The following is a 17913-nucleotide window of genomic DNA, read 5'->3' as shown; positions in this document are numbered from 1 at the left end:
CAGCTATGTCTGCCCGACTTAAGTTATTCATTGAAAATAATTGGCATTGCAAATATGTTCTTCCCATTTCACAAAATCTTAAAACAGCAAGCCCAAAAATTAAAGGACGTACTTGCAAACCTATTTTATCATATACAAAAACAAGCTTTGCATGGGGTATCGATTGCAACAGACCGGGATTTTCCAAAGCCGTATCAGATTTCACAAGTACAATTTAAACTTATGAGGCGTTCGCCATGGGTCTTATAAATATTGGTGTATTAACATAAACGAAATATCAAGCGCACAAGCCCTCCCGTTCATCATGTTTAAGGTACACGATCTTCAACAATAGACAAATACATACTAGTAATACATGCCATGGCCAATGCGTCCCAACAATATATACCAGAGTGCAAGCTTCATTTTTATATTATAACGGGTATTTGAACATAACATACATACTTTGGAATTTTTACAAGTTTAAGATTTATAAAAATATGTTATGTTAAAGGTTTAATAATCGTACGGTCAAATAAAACATTATATCAAATCGCTGAAGGCACTGAAGTTGTTCGCTATTGCATAATCTTAGTTTTCAAAATTATGTTATAGCTTTTTATACCGCAAGTTTGAAATGCACACAACCCATTCAAATTTATAAAGAGTGTGTCGCAAAGCACAGGTTGAGATGTGGGTGCAATGTTTATCCTCATATTAAAGGGGCCTTTTCACAGATTTTGGCATTTTTTAATTCATTCATTAAATGCTTTATATTGATAAATGTAAACATTGGATCGTAAAGGCTTCAGTAAAAAATCAAGAATAAAATTAAAAAAAGGAAAAGAACATTGCCCGGAGCAGGTTTCGAACCAGTGACCCCTGGAGTCCTGCCAGAGTCCTGAAGTAAAAACGCTTTAGCCTACTGAGCTATTCCGCCGAGTACACATGCTTGACGTATTTTATACCTTATATAAGCAATCTTCGTAGTTTCACAAAATTTAACGACAAAAACAGAACTCTCCAAATTATTCAATCGTTTCGCGTTGCAACGCTTTATAATTTTTAGGTTTTAAAATCGTAAAAAGATGCATATAATGGCTATATTAGACCATGGTAAATATTCAGTATTACTTTTTCCTCACAAATATCATAACTAAAACGAAAATTTGCGAATCTGAAACAACTTTTTTCAATTTTGTCAATTTACCAAAGCGTGAAAAGATCCCTTTAATGTTATAGAGATAACTTAGACAAAGCAACAACAATATGTCTCTCTTTTTTCGCAGATGGTTGCTGCACTGGCAGCCATCTTTAGAATTTTGGTCGCCTTGCTAAAGAATAACAAGCCTAGAATCATGTACATGTTGTAAAATGTGTATCTAATACTACATTTATTTTCCTTAAATTTTTGAGCAACAATTTTGGCGACATGACAGACGTTTAAAGCAAGTCTCGTTTCCGAAATAATCTACGGGATTTAACTGTGTAAACTTTAACTCAATATAGATCCAGTTATCGACATACATAATAATTGTTTTGACAGATGACATCCGATTGATAATTTAATTAAATGTATGCAGATATAGAGAAAGGTTAACAATCGCACAGCGTATTTTCTGTGTATGTTTCTATATTTCAATAACATGTGTTATAGATTAGTATACAATCAATATTTGTAAATAGTTATACTCGGCGAATCGCCGCATCTACGCGGCGTTACTCCGCGAATCGATGCCGAGGCAAAAACAGACGCGGCGTCACTCCGCAAAATTTCGCCGAGTGCCTCGGCATCATGCCGAGTCAATACGCGGCGAAAATACGTTAACAGAAGAATCTGCCTGCGGCGTAGCCGCGGACTTTGTTGGTTTTACGTGAGCTGTACTGTAGATAACATTTGATTTCAATGTTTCATCGAAAAGTATTGTGCTAAGATGGTCCATTTATAAGGAACAAATATATTTTAATAAACCCGCGTCATGCGAAAATGTGTCTTATGCCATATGCGGCTAGCCTAGATATGGTCCAGCCTGTGCATCTCTCATGAGGTTAGGATATACCTAATGATACCACAAAACCATGCGTGACTTAAGGTCACAACATACCAAAAGATTTCCTGCAAAAATTCAATGTAAAAGCAATAACTTTAACCAAAAAAAAAGTCAAACTTTTGCGCGTAGACACCCCCATAACCATACCTTTTCTTAAAGAGCATTCCAAGCCGCAATGATTTAAACAAGAAAAAACATAGGTAATCCAATATGTAAGAAAGAACTCAATGCGAATCAGCGGTCACTGTTTTATGGCCATCTTTTTACCGGCATCTCTCCAGTTGATGATGGTTTCCCGCCAACTGTCAAAGTCTTATGTAGTCTCCAACCTAAAAGCAAAACAGGGAATTTGTAGTATACAACAATGTTTTCCCTACCACATGAACACAGAAATATTCAAAAATAAAGTCATGGCAAGTGCCCGTACAGAGAATTGTGTCTACAAATAAATGAAGATTTTGTTTTTAGAGGGTATAGCATTGAACACCAAAAGTATTTAGTGTATCGTAACCTATAAGAGAAATTTATTTTGACTGAAATGTGTTTTTCTTTCATATTATTATCATCCCATCCATATTGCACCAAGTTTGGCTGGATAAGCTGTCCATTTGGCCATTCTGTATCATATTTTCACACGCGGGTGTTTTTAGTCCGAAGAAGGCGATATTAGGTCTGTTAAGCTTAACTGCCCCTTTAAGATTTAAAGCTGTTGTGTTCAATATCTGCAATAAAATACCAAAACAAACCAAATAAACATGCAAGTAGGGCTAATGTGTGGTGGGGAAAGAATGAATTTGTCAGATATTTTCACTCTAAGCAATTTTGATAATGTCTTTTTTGTGTGTTTTTTTAATCATCCCAAAAATGCCAATTTCAAAGCAAAAACAATCAAATTTCATCCAAGACAATAAACTAATTAGTCAAAATGAGAGATCAAAGATACTTTGAAGTGTAGTAATCAATAAGCTTCCAATAACTTGTTATTTCACACCAATAAAAGTGTAAAATCTTGAAAGCGCCTTGTCGATCGGTGCCCATTTATTTACCAGCCGCCAATGAAATATTCTAGCATATAATGTCATGGGTGCCTTTTAACTGCAGCAGATGGTCAATATGCATTGCCAGCTCTCAATTAGAGGTTCCAGACAATACAAATTTTCATATTTTGGACACAAAATAAGTACTTTAGGCTATTTTTATGGTGGCAATCTGGTCCAAATGGGAGTTTGTAACCAAGCGAAAGAATACAATGCTCATTTGTGGGCAGGGGGGGGGGGGGGGGTTAAGCTGGAAGGAAAAGTTAAATTGAAAGAAATATACATATGTAGGCAAGCATTATAAGCTTAGCAATGATGTTCCATGTAGTAACAGCGGTAGAAAGGCAGTTCAGATCAAGGCAGTGTCCTGAAAGGGGTTTCTAGTACTTCTTTTGGGGACACAGCTTCCTGCAGAATTCTCAACACAACAAATATCAATGATTCATGTCACCTTTTTATGCAAAGAAAAACGAATAAGGACAATACTGTCATTAAATCACTGAATGAGAGAAGCATGTACCAAATAAAAAAACAAAACAAGTTGCTGAAAGTGCCAAATTTTGTCAAAAAGATCCCTCTAAGGTAAATGATGAAGGGGACACTTGCTATAACAATCCTATGTTTAAGTAAGGCGCGACACCCTTTTAAGCCGGAACCATGAATATAAGCATATTGTGAGAAAACAATACCAAAAACAAGCTAATTGTAGGGTTACAAGTAGCAAATCAACTCAGCTGTACTGCATACATGCTCAGGAACAAGGATAAACCTGTTAAGTGCCAACTTCAGCTGCCAACAAAGCACGAGCTTTACATGTCAGGACGCGGAACTATCAATACAAACTGCGAGGAGAATTACATGACGGCAAGTGTGTGAGTGACCACAAACCTGATTATGACAGTCTTTCACACCTAAAGCATCATACATATGCTTATTTGCTTGTGTACATGATAACAAAATGATATTATTACCTGTTTTGCCATCAACAACCCTTATCCAGTGGCCCTTGACTTAGTCGCAGACATTCCTTTACCTGAAAAAGTCAAAATACCCAATAGAAAAAGATAAAAAAAATGAAACAAAAACATGCATTTATGTATTTTAAGTGTACTTTTATGAATAATATGAAGTGATAAAGCTTGCTAAATTCATGATTGTACTAAATATGAAGGCTGGCTCAGTTAAGCATCTGCTGCACTGTCCATACTGTAAAAATGCCTGCCATTCCATGTCGGTGAAATGGGGCTCTGTTTGAATGTTCATGCTTTTCGCCAAAAGCTTTAGTTGCGTTACTCGATCACGGAGTCCCTGGCGTTGAATTCTAACTTCATGTAACACATTAACGCGACACGGTCAACCAATATGTGGTTGAATTTAAGTCGGAACGCAATTTAGCCCTTAATCCACTATATAAGGGTGGGGGGGTCAACTTGAAAAACAACTATTCCAGGTCAAATAATCTGAATTCATGCATTTAATGCACTTATTTTCTTCCCTTTTGCTAAGAAATGCCCAAAAATCTGCTTTCCCAGTCATACTTTGCACTTGCAGATGATATTTCATTTTTATCATAAGTTAGTTTAGGTCACAACATACCAAAAGATTTCCTGCACAAATTCAATGTAAAAGCAATAACTTTAACAAAAAATAAAGTCAAACTTTTGCGCGTAGACACCCCCATAACCATACCTTTTCTTAAAGAGCATTCCAAGCCGCAATGATTTAAACAAGAAAAAACATAGGTCATCCAATATGTAAGAAAGAACTCAATGCGAATCAGCGGTCACTGTTTTATGGCCATCTTTTTACCGGCATCTCTCCAGTTGATGATGGTTTCCCGCCAACTGTCAAAGTCTTATGTAGTCTCCAACCTAAAAGCAAAACAGGGAATTTGTAGTATACAACAATGTTTTCCCTACCACATGAACACAGAAATATTCAAAAATAAAGTCATGGCAAGTGCCCGTACAGAGAATTGTGTCTACAAATAAATGAAGATTTTGTTTTTAGAGGGTATAGCATTGAACACCAAAAGTATTTAGTGTATCGTAACCTATAAGAGAAATTTATTTTGACTGAAATGTGTTTTTCTTTCATATTATTATCATCCCATCCATATTGCACCAAGTTTGGCTGGATAAGCTGTCCATTTGGCCATTCTGTATCATATTTTCACACGCGGGTGTTTTTAGTCCGAAGAAGGCGATATTAGGTCTGTTAAGCTTAACTGCCCCTTTAAGATTTAAAGCTGTTGTGTTCAATATCTGCAATAAAATACCAAAACAAACCAAATAAACATGCAAGTAGGGCTAATGTGTGGTGGGGAAAGAATGAATTTGTCAGATATTTTCACTCTAAGCAATTTTGATAATGTCTTTTTTGTGTTTTTTTTTAATCATCCCAAAAATGCCAATTTCAAAGCAAAAACAATCAAATTTCATCCAAGACAATAAACTAATTAGTCAAAATGAGAGATCAAAGATACTTTGAAGTGTAGTAATCAATAAGCTTCCAATAACTTGTTATTTCACACCAATAAAAGTGTAAAATCTTGAAAGCGCCTTGTCGATCGGTGCCCATTTATTTACCAGCCGCCAATGAAATATTCTAGCATATAATGTCATGGGTGCCTTTTAACTGCAGCAGATGGTCAATATGCATTGCCAGCTCTCAATTAGAGGTTCCAGACAATACAATTTTTCATATTTTGGACACAAAATAAGTACTTTAGGCTATTTTTATGGTGGCAATCTGGTCCAAATGGGAGTTTGTAACCAAGCGAAAGAATACAATGCTCATTTGTGGGCAGGGGGGGGGGGTTAAGCTGGAAGGAAAAGTTAAATTGAAAGAAATATACATATGTAGGCAAGCATTATAAGCTTAGCAATGATGTTCCATGTAGTAACAGCGGTAGAAAGGCAGTTCAGATCAAGGCAGTGTCCTGAAAGGGGTTTCTAGTACTTCTTTTGGGGACACAGCTTCCTGCAGAATTCTCAACACAACAAATATCAATGATTCATGTCACCTTTTTATGCAAAGAAAAACGAATAAGGACAATACTGTCATTAAATCACTGAATGAGAGAAGCATGTACCAAATAAAAAAACAAAACAAGTTGCTGAAAGTGCCAAATTTTGTCAAAAAGATCCCTCTAAGGTAAATGATGAAGGGGACACTTGCTATAACAATCCTATGTTTAAGTAAGGCGCGACACCCTTTTAAGCCGGAACCATGAATATAAGCATATTGTGAGAAAACAATACCAAAAACAAGCTAATTGTAGGGTTACAAGTAGCAAATCAACTCAGCTGTACTGCATACATGCTCAGGAACAAGGATAAACCTGTTAAGTGCCAACTTCAGCTGCCAACAAAGCACGAGCTTTACATGTCAGGACGCGGAACTATCAATACAAACTGCGAGGAGAATTACATGACGGCAAGTGTGTGAGTGACCACAAACCTGATTATGACAGTCTTTCACACCTAAAGCATCATACATATGCTTATTTGCTTGTGTACATGATAACAAAATGATATTATTACCTGTTTTGCCATCAACAACCCTTATCCAGTGGCCCTTGACTTAGTCGCAGACATTCCTTTACCTGAAAAAGTCAAAATACCCAATAGAAAAAGATAAAAAAAATGAAACAAAAACATGCATTTATGTATTTTAAGTGTACTTTTATGAATAATATGAAGTGATAAAGCTTGCTAAATTCATGATTGTACTAAATATGAAGGCTGGCTCAGTTAAGCATCTGCTGCACTGTCCATACTGTAAAAATGCCTGCCATTCCATGTCGGTGAAATGGGGCTCTGTTTGAATGTTCATGCTTTTCGCCAAAAGCTTTAGTTGCGTTACTCGATCACGGAGTCCCTGGCGTTGAATTCTAACTTCATGTAACACATTAACGCGACACGGTCAACCAATATGTGGTTGAATTTAAGTCGGAACGCAATTTAGCCCTTAATCCACTATATAAGGGTGGGGGGTCAACTTGAAAAACAACTATTCCAGGTCAAATAATCTGAATTCATGCATTTAATGCACTTATTTTCTTCCCTTTTGCTAAGAAATGCCCAAAAATCTGCTTTCCCAGTCATACTTTGCACTTGCAGATGATATTTCATTTTTATCATAAGTTAGTTTAGGTCACAACATACCAAAAGATTTCCTGCACAAATTCAATGTAAAAGCAATAACTTTAACAAAAAATAAAGTCAAACTTTTGCGCGTAGACACCCCCATAACCATACCTTTTCTTAAAGAGCATTCCAAGCCGCAATGATTTAAACAAGAAAAAACATAGGTCATCCAATATGTAAGAAAGAACTCAATGCGAATCAGCGGTCACTGTTTTATGGCCATCTTTTTACCGGCATCTCTCCAGTTGATGATGGTTTCCCGCCAACTGTCAAAGTCTTATGTAGTCTCCAACCTAAAAGCAAAACAGGGAATTTGTAGTATACAACAATGTTTTCCCTACCACATGAACACAGAAATATTCAAAAATAAAGTCATGGCAAGTGCCCGTACAGAGAATTGTGTCTACAAATAAATGAAGATTTTGTTTTTAGAGGGTATAGCATTGAACACCAAAAGTATTTAGTGTATCGTAACCTATAAGAGAAATTTATTTTGACTGAAATGTGTTTTTCTTTCATATTATTATCATCCCATCCATATTGCACCAAGTTTGGCTGGATAAGCTGTCCATTTGGCCATTCTGTATCATATTTTCACACGCGGGTGTTTTTAGTCCGAAGAAGGCGATATTAGGTCTGTTAAGCTTAACTGCCCCTTTAAGATTTAAAGCTGTTGTGTTCAATATCTGCAATAAAATACCAAAACAAACCAAATAAACATGCAAGTAGGGCTAATGTGTGGTGGGGAAAGAATGAATTTGTCAGATATTTTCACTCTAAGCAATTTTGATAATGTCTTTTTTGTGTGTTTTTTTAATCATCCCAAAAATGCCAATTTCAAAGCAAAAACAATCAAATTTCATCCAAGACAATAAACTAATTAGTCAAAATGAGAGATCAAAGATACTTTGAAGTGTAGTAATCAATAAGCTTCCAATAACTTGTTATTTCACACCAATAAAAGTGTAAAATCTTGAAAGCGCCTTGTCGATCGTTGCCCATTTATTTACCAGCCGCCAATGAAATATTCTAGCATATAATGTCATGGGTGCCTTTTAACTGCAGCAGATGGTCAATATGCATTGCCAGCTCTCAATTAGAGGTTCCAGACAATACAAATTTTCATATTTTGGACACAAAATAAGTACTTTAGGCTATTTTTATGGTGGCAATCTGGTCCAAATGGGAGTTTGTAACCAAGCGAAAGAATACAATGCTCATTTGTGGGCAGGGGGGGGGGGGTTAAGCTGGAAGGAAAAGTTAAATTGAAAGAAATATACATATGTAGGCAAGCATTATAAGCTTAGCAATGATGTTCCATGTAGTAACAGCGGTAGAAAGGCAGTTCAGATCAAGGCAGTGTCCTGAAAGGGGTTTCTAGTACTTCTTTTGGGGACACAGCTTCCTGCAGAATTCTCAACACAACAAATATCAATGATTCATGTCACCTTTTTATGCAAAGAAAAACGAATAAGGACAATACTGTCATTAAATCACTGAATGAGAGAAGCATGTACCAAATAAAAAAACAAAACAAGTTGCTGAAAGTGCCAAATTTTGTCAAAAAGATCCCTCTAAGGTAAATGATGAAGGGGACACTTGCTATAACAATCCTATGTTTAAGTAAGGCGCGACACCCTTTTAAGCCGGAACCATGAATATAAGCATATTGTGAGAAAACAATACCAAAAACAAGCTAATTGTAGGGTTACAAGTAGCAAATCAACTCAGCTGTACTGCATACATGCTCAGGAACAAGGATAAACCTGTTAAGTGCCAACTTCAGCTGCCAACAAAGCACGAGCTTTACATGTCAGGACGCGGAACTATCAATACAAACTGCGAGGAGAATTACATGACGGCAAGTGTGTGAGTGACCACAAACCTGATTATGACAGTCTTTCACACCTAAAGCATCATACATATGCTTATTTGCTTGTGTACATGATAACAAAATGATATTATTACCTGTTTTGCCATCAACAACCCTTATCCAGTGGCCCTTGACTTAGTCGCAGACATTCCTTTACCTGAAAAAGTCAAAATACCCAATAGAAAAAGATAAAAAAAATGAAACAAAAACATGCATTTATGTATTTTAAGTGTACTTTTATGAATAATATGAAGTGATAAAGCTTGCTAAATTCATGATTGTACTAAATATGAAGGCTGGCTCAGTTAAGCATCTGCTGCACTGTCCATACTGTAAAAATGCCTGCCATTCCATGTCGGTGAAATGGGGCTCTGTTTGAATGTTCATGCTTTTCGCCAAAAGCTTTAGTTGCGTTACTCGATCACGGAGTCCCTGGCGTTGAATTCTAACTTCATGTAACACATTAACGCGACACGGTCAACCAATATGTGGTTGAATTTAAGTCGGAACGCAATTTAGCCCTTAATCCACTATATAAGGGTGGGGGGTCAACTTGAAAAACAACTATTCCAGGTCAAATAATCTGAATTCATGCATTTAATGCACTTATTTTCTTCCCTTTTGCTAAGAAATGCCCAAAAATCTGCTTTCCCAGTCATACTTTGCACTTGCAGATGATATTTCATTTTTATCATAAGTTAGTTTAGGTCACAACATACCAAAAGATTTCCTGCACAAATTCAATGTAAAAGCAATAACTTTAACAAAAAATAAAGTCAAACTTTTGCGCGTAGACACCCCCATAACCATACCTTTTCTTAAAGAGCATTCCAAGCCGCAATGATTTAAACAAGAAAAAACATAGGTCATCCAATATGTAAGAAAGAACTCAATGCGAATCAGCGGTCACTGTTTTATGGCCATCTTTTTACCGGCATCTCTCCAGTTGATGATGGTTTCCCGCCAACTGTCAAAGTCTTATGTAGTCTCCAACCTAAAAGCAAAACAGGGAATTTGTAGTATACAACAATGTTTTCCCTACCACATGAACACAGAAATATTCAAAAATAAAGTCATGGCAAGTGCCCGTACAGAGAATTGTGTCTACAAATAAATGAAGATTTTGTTTTTAGAGGGTATAGCATTGAACACCAAAAGTATTTAGTGTATCGTAACCTATAAGAGAAATTTATTTTGACTGAAATGTGTTTTTCTTTCATATTATTATCATCCCATCCATATTGCACCAAGTTTGGCTGGATAAGCTGTCCATTTGGCCATTCTGTATCATATTTTCACACGCGGGTGTTTTTAGTCCGAAGAAGGCGATATTAGGTCTGTTAAGCTTAACTGCCCCTTTAAGATTTAAAGCTGTTGTGTTCAATATCTGCAATAAAATACCAAAACAAACCAAATAAACATGCAAGTAGGGCTAATGTGTGGTGGGGAAAGAATGAATTTGTCAGATATTTTCACTCTAAGCAATTTTGATAATGTCTTTTTTGTGTGTTTTTTTAATCATCCCAAAAATGCCAATTTCAAAGCAAAAACAATCCAATTTCATCCAAGACAATAAACTAATTAGTCAAAATGAGAGATCAAAGATACTTTGAAGTGTAGTAATCAATAAGCTTCCAATAACTTGTTATTTCACACCAATAAAAGTGTAAAATCTTGAAAGCGCCTTGTCGATCGTTGCCCATTTATTTACCAGCCGCCAATGAAATATTCTAGCATATAATGTCATGGGTGCCTTTTAACTGCAGCAGATGGTCAATATGCATTGCCAGCTCTCAATTAGAGGTTCCAGACAATACAAATTTTCATATTTTGGACACAAAATAAGTACTTTAGGCTATTTTTATGGTGGCAATCTGGTCCAAATGGGAGTTTGTAACCAAGCGAAAGAATACAATGCTCATTTGTGGGCAGGGGGGGGGGGGGTTAAGCTGGAAGGAAAAGTTAAATTGAAAGAAATATACATATGTAGGCAAGCATTATAAGCTTAGCAATGATGTTCCATGTAGTAACAGCGGTAGAAAGGCAGTTCAGATCAAGGCAGTGTCCTGAAAGGGGTTTCTAGTACTTCTTTTGGGGACACAGCTTCCTGCAGAATTCTCAACACAACAAATATCAATGATTCATGTCACCTTTTTATGCAAAGAAAAACGAATAAGGACAATACTGTCATTAAATCACTGAATGAGAGAAGCATGTACCAAATAAAAAAACAAAACAAGTTGCTGAAAGTGCCAAATTTTGTCAAAAAGATCCCTCTAAGGTAAATGATGAAGGGGACACTTGCTATAACAATCCTATGTTTAAGTAAGGCGCGACACCCTTTTAAGCCGGAACCATGAATATAAGCATATTGTGAGAAAACAATACCAAAAACAAGCTAATTGTAGGGTTACAAGTAGCAAATCAACTCAGCTGTACTGCATACATGCTCAGGAACAAGGATAAACCTGTTAAGTGCCAACTTCAGCTGCCAACAAAGCACGAGCTTTACATGTCAGGACGCGGAACTATCAATACAAACTGCGAGGAGAATTACATGACGGCAAGTGTGTGAGTGACCACAAACCTGATTATGACAGTCTTTCACACCTAAAGCATCATACATATGCTTATTTGCTTGTGTACATGATAACAAAATGATATTATTACCTGTTTTGCCATCAACAACCCTTATCCAGTGGCCCTTGACTTAGTCGCAGACATTCCTTTACCTGAAAAAGTCAAAATACCCAATAGAAAAAGATAAAAAAAATGAAACAAAAACATGCATTTATGTATTTTAAGTGTACTTTTATGAATAATATGAAGTGATAAAGCTTGCTAAATTCATGATTGTACTAAATATGAAGGCTGGCTCAGTTAAGCATCTGCTGCACTGTCCATACTGTAAAAATGCCTGCCATTCCATGTCGGTGAAATGGGGCTCTGTTTGAATGTTCATGCTTTTCGCCAAAAGCTTTAGTTGCGTTACTCGATCACGGAGTCCCTGGCGTTGAATTCTAACTTCATGTAACACATTAACGCGACACGGTCAACCAATATGTGGTTGAATTTAAGTCGGAACGCAATTTAGCCCTTAATCCACTATATAAGGGTGGGGGGGTCAACTTGAAAAACAACTATTCCAGGTCAAATAATCTGAATTCATGCATTTAATGCACTTATTTTCTTCCCTTTTGCTAAGAAATGCCCAAAAATCTGCTTTCCCAGTCATACTTTGCACTTGCAGATGATATTTCATTTTTATCATAAGTTAGTTTAGGTCACAACATACCAAAAGATTTCCTGCACAAATTCAATGTAAAAGCAATAACTTTAACAAAAAATAAAGTCAAACTTTTGCGCGTAGACACCCCCATAACCATACCTTTTCTTAAAGAGCATTCCAAGCCGCAATGATTTAAACAAGAAAAAACATAGGTCATCCAATATGTAAGAAAGAACTCAATGCGAATCAGCGGTCACTGTTTTATGGCCATCTTTTTACCGGCATCTCTCCAGTTGATGATGGTTTCCCGCCAACTGTCAAAGTCTTATGTAGTCTCCAACCTAAAAGCAAAACAGGGAATTTGTAGTATACAACAATGTTTTCCCTACCACATGAACACAGAAATATTCAAAAATAAAGTCATGGCAAGTGCCCGTACAGAGAATTGTGTCTACAAATAAATGAAGATTTTGTTTTTAGAGGGTATAGCATTGAACACCAAAAGTATTTAGTGTATCGTAACCTATAAGAGAAATTTATTTTGACTGAAATGTGTTTTTCTTTCATATTATTATCATCCCATCCATATTGCACCAAGTTTGGCTGGATAAGCTGTCCATTTGGCCATTCTGTATCATATTTTCACACGCGGGTGTTTTTAGTCCGAAGAAGGCGATATTAGGTCTGTTAAGCTTAACTGCCCCTTTAAGATTTAAAGCTGTTGTGTTCAATATCTGCAATAAAATACCAAAACAAACCAAATAAACATGCAAGTAGGGCTAATGTGTGGTGGGGAAAGAATGAATTTGTCAGATATTTTCACTCTAAGCAATTTTGATAATGTCTTTTTTGTGTGTTTTTTTAATCATCCCAAAAATGCCAATTTCAAAGCAAAAACAATCCAATTTCATCCAAGACAATAAACTAATTAGTCAAAATGAGAGATCAAAGATACTTTGAAGTGTAGTAATCAATAAGCTTCCAATAACTTGTTATTTCACACCAATAAAAGTGTAAAATCTTGAAAGCGCCTTGTCGATCGTTGCCCATTTATTTACCAGCCGCCAATGAAATATTCTAGCATATAATGTCATGGGTGCCTTTTAACTGCAGCAGATGGTCAATATGCATTGCCAGCTCTCAATTAGAGGTTCCAGACAATACAATTTTCATATTTTGGACACAAAATAAGTACTTTAGGCTATTTTTATGGTGGCAATCTGGTCCAAATGGGAGTTTGTAACCAAGCGAAAGAATACAATGCTCATTTGTGGGCAGGGGGGGGGGGGGTTAAGCTGGAAGGAAAAGTTAAATTGAAAGAAATATACATATGTAGGCAAGCATTATAAGCTTAGCAATGATGTTCCATGTAGTAACAGCGGTAGAAAGGCAGTTCAGATCAAGGCAGTGTCCTGAAAGGGGTTTCTAGTACTTCTTTTGGGGACACAGCTTCCTGCAGAATTCTCAACACAACAAATATCAATGATTCATGTCACCTTTTTATGCAAAGAAAAACGAATAAGGACAATACTGTCATTAAATCACTGAATGAGAGAAGCATGTACCAAATAAAAAAACAAAACAAGTTGCTGAAAGTGCCAAATTTTGTCAAAAAGATCCCTCTAAGGTAAATGATGAAGGGGACACTTGCTATAACAATCCTATGTTTAAGTAAGGCGCGACACCCTTTTAAGCCGGAACCATGAATATAAGCATATTGTGAGAAAACAATACCAAAAACAAGCTAATTGTAGGGTTACAAGTAGCAAATCAACTCAGCTGTACTGCATACATGCTCAGGAACAAGGATAAACCTGTTAAGTGCCAACTTCAGCTGCCAACAAAGCACGAGCTTTACATGTCAGGACGCGGAACTATCAATACAAACTGCGAGGAGAATTACATGACGGCAAGTGTGTGAGTGACCACAAACCTGATTATGACAGTCTTTCACACCTAAAGCATCATACATATGCTTATTTGCTTGTGTACATGATAACAAAATGATATTATTACCTGTTTTGCCATCAACAACCCTTATCCAGTGGCCCTTGACTTAGTCGCAGACATTCCTTTACCTGAAAAAGTCAAAATACCCAATAGAAAAAGATAAAAAAAATGAAACAAAAACATGCATTTATGTATTTTAAGTGTACTTTTATGAATAATATGAAGTGATAAAGCTTGCTAAATTCATGATTGTACTAAATATGAAGGCTGGCTCAGTTAAGCATCTGCTGCACTGTCCATACTGTAAAAATGCCTGCCATTCCATGTCGGTGAAATGGGGCTCTGTTTGAATGTTCATGCTTTTCGCCAAAAGCTTTAGTTGCGTTACTCGATCACGGAGTCCCTGGCGTTGAATTCTAACTTCATGTAACACATTAACGCGACACGGTCAACCAATATGTGGTTGAATTTAAGTCGGAACGCAATTTAGCCCTTAATCCACTATATAAGGGTGGGGGGTCAACTTGAAAAACAACTATTCCAGGTCAAATAATCTGAATTCATGCATTTAATGCACTTATTTTCTTCCCTTTTGCTAAGAAATGCCCAAAAATCTGCTTTCCCAGTCATACTTTGCACTTGCAGATGATATTTCATTTTTATCATAAGTTAGTTTAGGTCACAACATACCAAAAGATTTCCTGCACAAATTCAATGTAAAAGCAATAACTTTAACAAAAAATAAAGTCAAACTTTTGCGCGTAGACACCCCCATAACCATACCTTTTCTTAAAGAGCATTCCAAGCCGCAATGATTTAAACAAGAAAAAACATAGGTCATCCAATATGTAAGAAAGAACTCAATGCGAATCAGCGGTCACTGTTTTATGGCCATCTTTTTACCGGCATCTCTCCAGTTGATGATGGTTTCCCGCCAACTGTCAAAGTCTTATGTAGTCTCCAACCTAAAAGCAAACAGGGAATTTGTAGTATACAACAATGTTTTCCCTACCACATGAACACAGAAATATTCAAAAATAAAGTCATGGCAAGTGCCCGTACAGAGAATTGTGTCTACAAATAAATGAAGATTTTGTTTTTAGAGGGTATAGCATTGAACACCAAAAGTATTTAGTGTATCGTAACCTATAAGAGAAATTTATTTTGACTGAAATGTGTTTTTCTTTCATATTATTATCATCCCATCCATATTGCACCAAGTTTGGCTGGATAAGCTGTCCATTTGGCCATTCTGTATCATATTTTCACACGCGGGTGTTTTTAGTCCGAAGAAGGCGATATTAGGTCTGTTAAGCTTAACTGCCCCTTTAAGATTTTAAAGCTGTTGTGTTCAATATCTGCAATAAAATACCAAAACAAACCAAATAAACATGCAAGTAGGGCTAATGTGTGGTGGGGAAAGAATGAATTTGTCAGATATTTTCACTCTAAGCAATTTTGATAATGTCTTTTTTGTGTGTTTTTTTAATCATCCCAAAAATGCCAATTTCAAAGCAAAAACAATCAAATTTCATCCAAGACAATAAACTAATTAGTCAAAATGAGAGATCAAAGATACTTTGAAGTGTAGTAATCAATAAGCTTCCAATAACTTGTTATTTCACACCAATAAAAGTGTAAAATCTTGAAAGCGCCTTGTCGATCGGTTGCCCATTTATTTACCAGCCGCCAATGAAATATTCTAGCATATAATGTCATGGGTGCCTTTTAACTGCAGCAGATGGTCAATATGCATTGCCAGCTCTCAATTAGAGGTTCCAGACAATACAAATTTTCATATTTTGGACACAAAATAAGTACTTTAGGCTATTTTTATGGTGGCAATCTGGTCCAAATGGGAGTTTGTAACCAAGCGAAAGAATACAATGCTCATTTGTGGGCAGGGGGGGGGGTGGTTAAGCTGGAAGGAAAAGTTAAATGAAAGAAATATACATATGTAGGCAAGCATTATAGCTTAGCAATGATGTTCCATGTAGAACAGCGGTAGAAAGGCAGTTCAGATCAAGGCAGTGTCCTGAAAGGGGTTTCTAGTACTTCTTTTGGGGACACAGCTTCCTGCAGGAATTCTCAACACAACAAATATCAATGATTCATGTCACCTTTTTATGCAAAGAAAAACGAATAAGGGACAATACTGTCATTAAATCACTGAATGAGAGAAGCATGTACCAAATAAAAAACAAAACAAGTTGCTGAAAGTGCCAAATTTTGTCAAAAAGATCCCTCTAAGGTAAATGATGAAGGGGACACTTGCTATAACAATCCTATGTTTAAGTAAGGCGCGACACCCTTTTAAGCCGGAACATGAATATAAGCATATTGTGAGAAAACAATACCAAAAACAAGCTAATTGTAGGGTTACAAGTAGCAAATCAACTCAGCTGTACTGCATACATGCTCAGGAACAAGGATAAACCTGTTAAGTGCCAACTTCAGCTGCCAACAAAGCACGAGCTTTACATGTCAGGACGCGGAACTATCAATACAAACTGCGAGGAGAATTACATGACGGCAAGTGTGTGAGTGACCACAAACCTGATTATGACAGTCTTTCACACCTAAAGCATCATACATATGCTTATTTGCTTGTGTACATGATAACAAAATGATATTATACCTGTTTTGCCATCAAACAACCCTTATCCAGTGGCCCTTGACTTAGTCGCAGACATTCCTTTACCTGAAAAAGTCAAAATACCCAATAGAAAAAGATAAAAAAAAATGAAACAAAAACATGCATTTATGTATTTTAAGTGTACTTTATGAATAATATGAAGTGATAAGCTGCTAAATTCATGATTGTACTAAATATGAAGGCTGGCTCAGTTAAGCATCTGCTGCACTGTCCATACTGTAAAAATGCCTGCCATTCCATGTCGGGTGAAATGGGGCTCTGTTGAATGTTCATGCTTTTCGCCCAAAAGCTTTAGTTGCGTTACTCGATCACGGAGTCCCTGGCGTTGAATTCTAACTTCATGTAACACATTACTTATAACGCGACACGGTCAACCAATATGTGGTTGAATTTAAGTCGGAACGCAATTTAGCCCTTAATCCACTATATAAGGGTGGGGGGGTCAACTTGAAAACAACTATCCAGGTCAAATAATCGTAAGTCATGCATTTAATGCACTTATTTTCTTCCCTTGCTAAGAAATGCCCAAAAATCTGCTTTCCCAGTCATACTTTGCACTTGCAGATGATATTTCATTTTATCATAAGTTAGTTTAGGTCACAACATACCAAAAGATTTCCTGCACAAATTCAATGTAAAAGCAATAACTTTAACAAAAAATAAAGTCAAACTTTTGCGCGTAGACACCCATAACCATACCTTTTCTTAAAGAGCATTCCAAGCCGCAATGATTTAAACAAGAAAAACATAGGTCATCCAATATGTAAGAAAGAACTCAATGCGAATCAGCGGTCACTGTTTTATGGCATCTTTTTACCGGCATCTCTCCAGTTGATGATGGTTTCCCGCCAACTGTCAAAGTCTTATGTAGTCTCCAACCTAAAAGCAAAACAGGGAATTGTAGTATACAACAATGTTTTCCTACCACATGAACACAGAAATATTCAAAAAATAAAGTCATGGCAAGTGCCCGTACAGAGAATGTGT

At 36.5% G+C, this 17913-nt stretch overlaps 1 long non-coding RNA gene across 1 annotated transcript; it reads right to left on the bottom strand.

Moving 5' to 3' along the window:
* Positions 1 to 2236: 2236 nt before the first annotated feature.
* Positions 2237 to 16922, bottom strand: LOC127881021 (uncharacterized). Its single transcript, XR_008049860.1, has 12 exons — positions 16909 to 16922; positions 15174 to 15235; positions 14337 to 14398; positions 12600 to 12661; positions 11762 to 11823; positions 10024 to 10085; positions 9187 to 9248; positions 7450 to 7511; positions 6613 to 6674; positions 4877 to 4938; positions 4039 to 4100; positions 2237 to 2359 (listed from the first exon to the last, which is right to left on the bottom strand). It is a non-coding gene; the product is annotated as an uncharacterized LOC127881021 (long non-coding RNA).
* Between the last annotated feature and the right edge of the window lie 991 nt (positions 16923 to 17913).

Source organism: Dreissena polymorpha, chromosome 5, assembly GCF_020536995.1.
Source record: "Dreissena polymorpha isolate Duluth1 chromosome 5, UMN_Dpol_1.0, whole genome shotgun sequence".
Lineage (NCBI taxonomy): Eukaryota > Metazoa > Mollusca > Bivalvia > Myida > Dreissenidae > Dreissena > Dreissena polymorpha.
The sequence above is the reverse complement of the archived record's forward strand: the minus strand, read 5'-3'. Positions and strand labels throughout refer to the sequence as shown.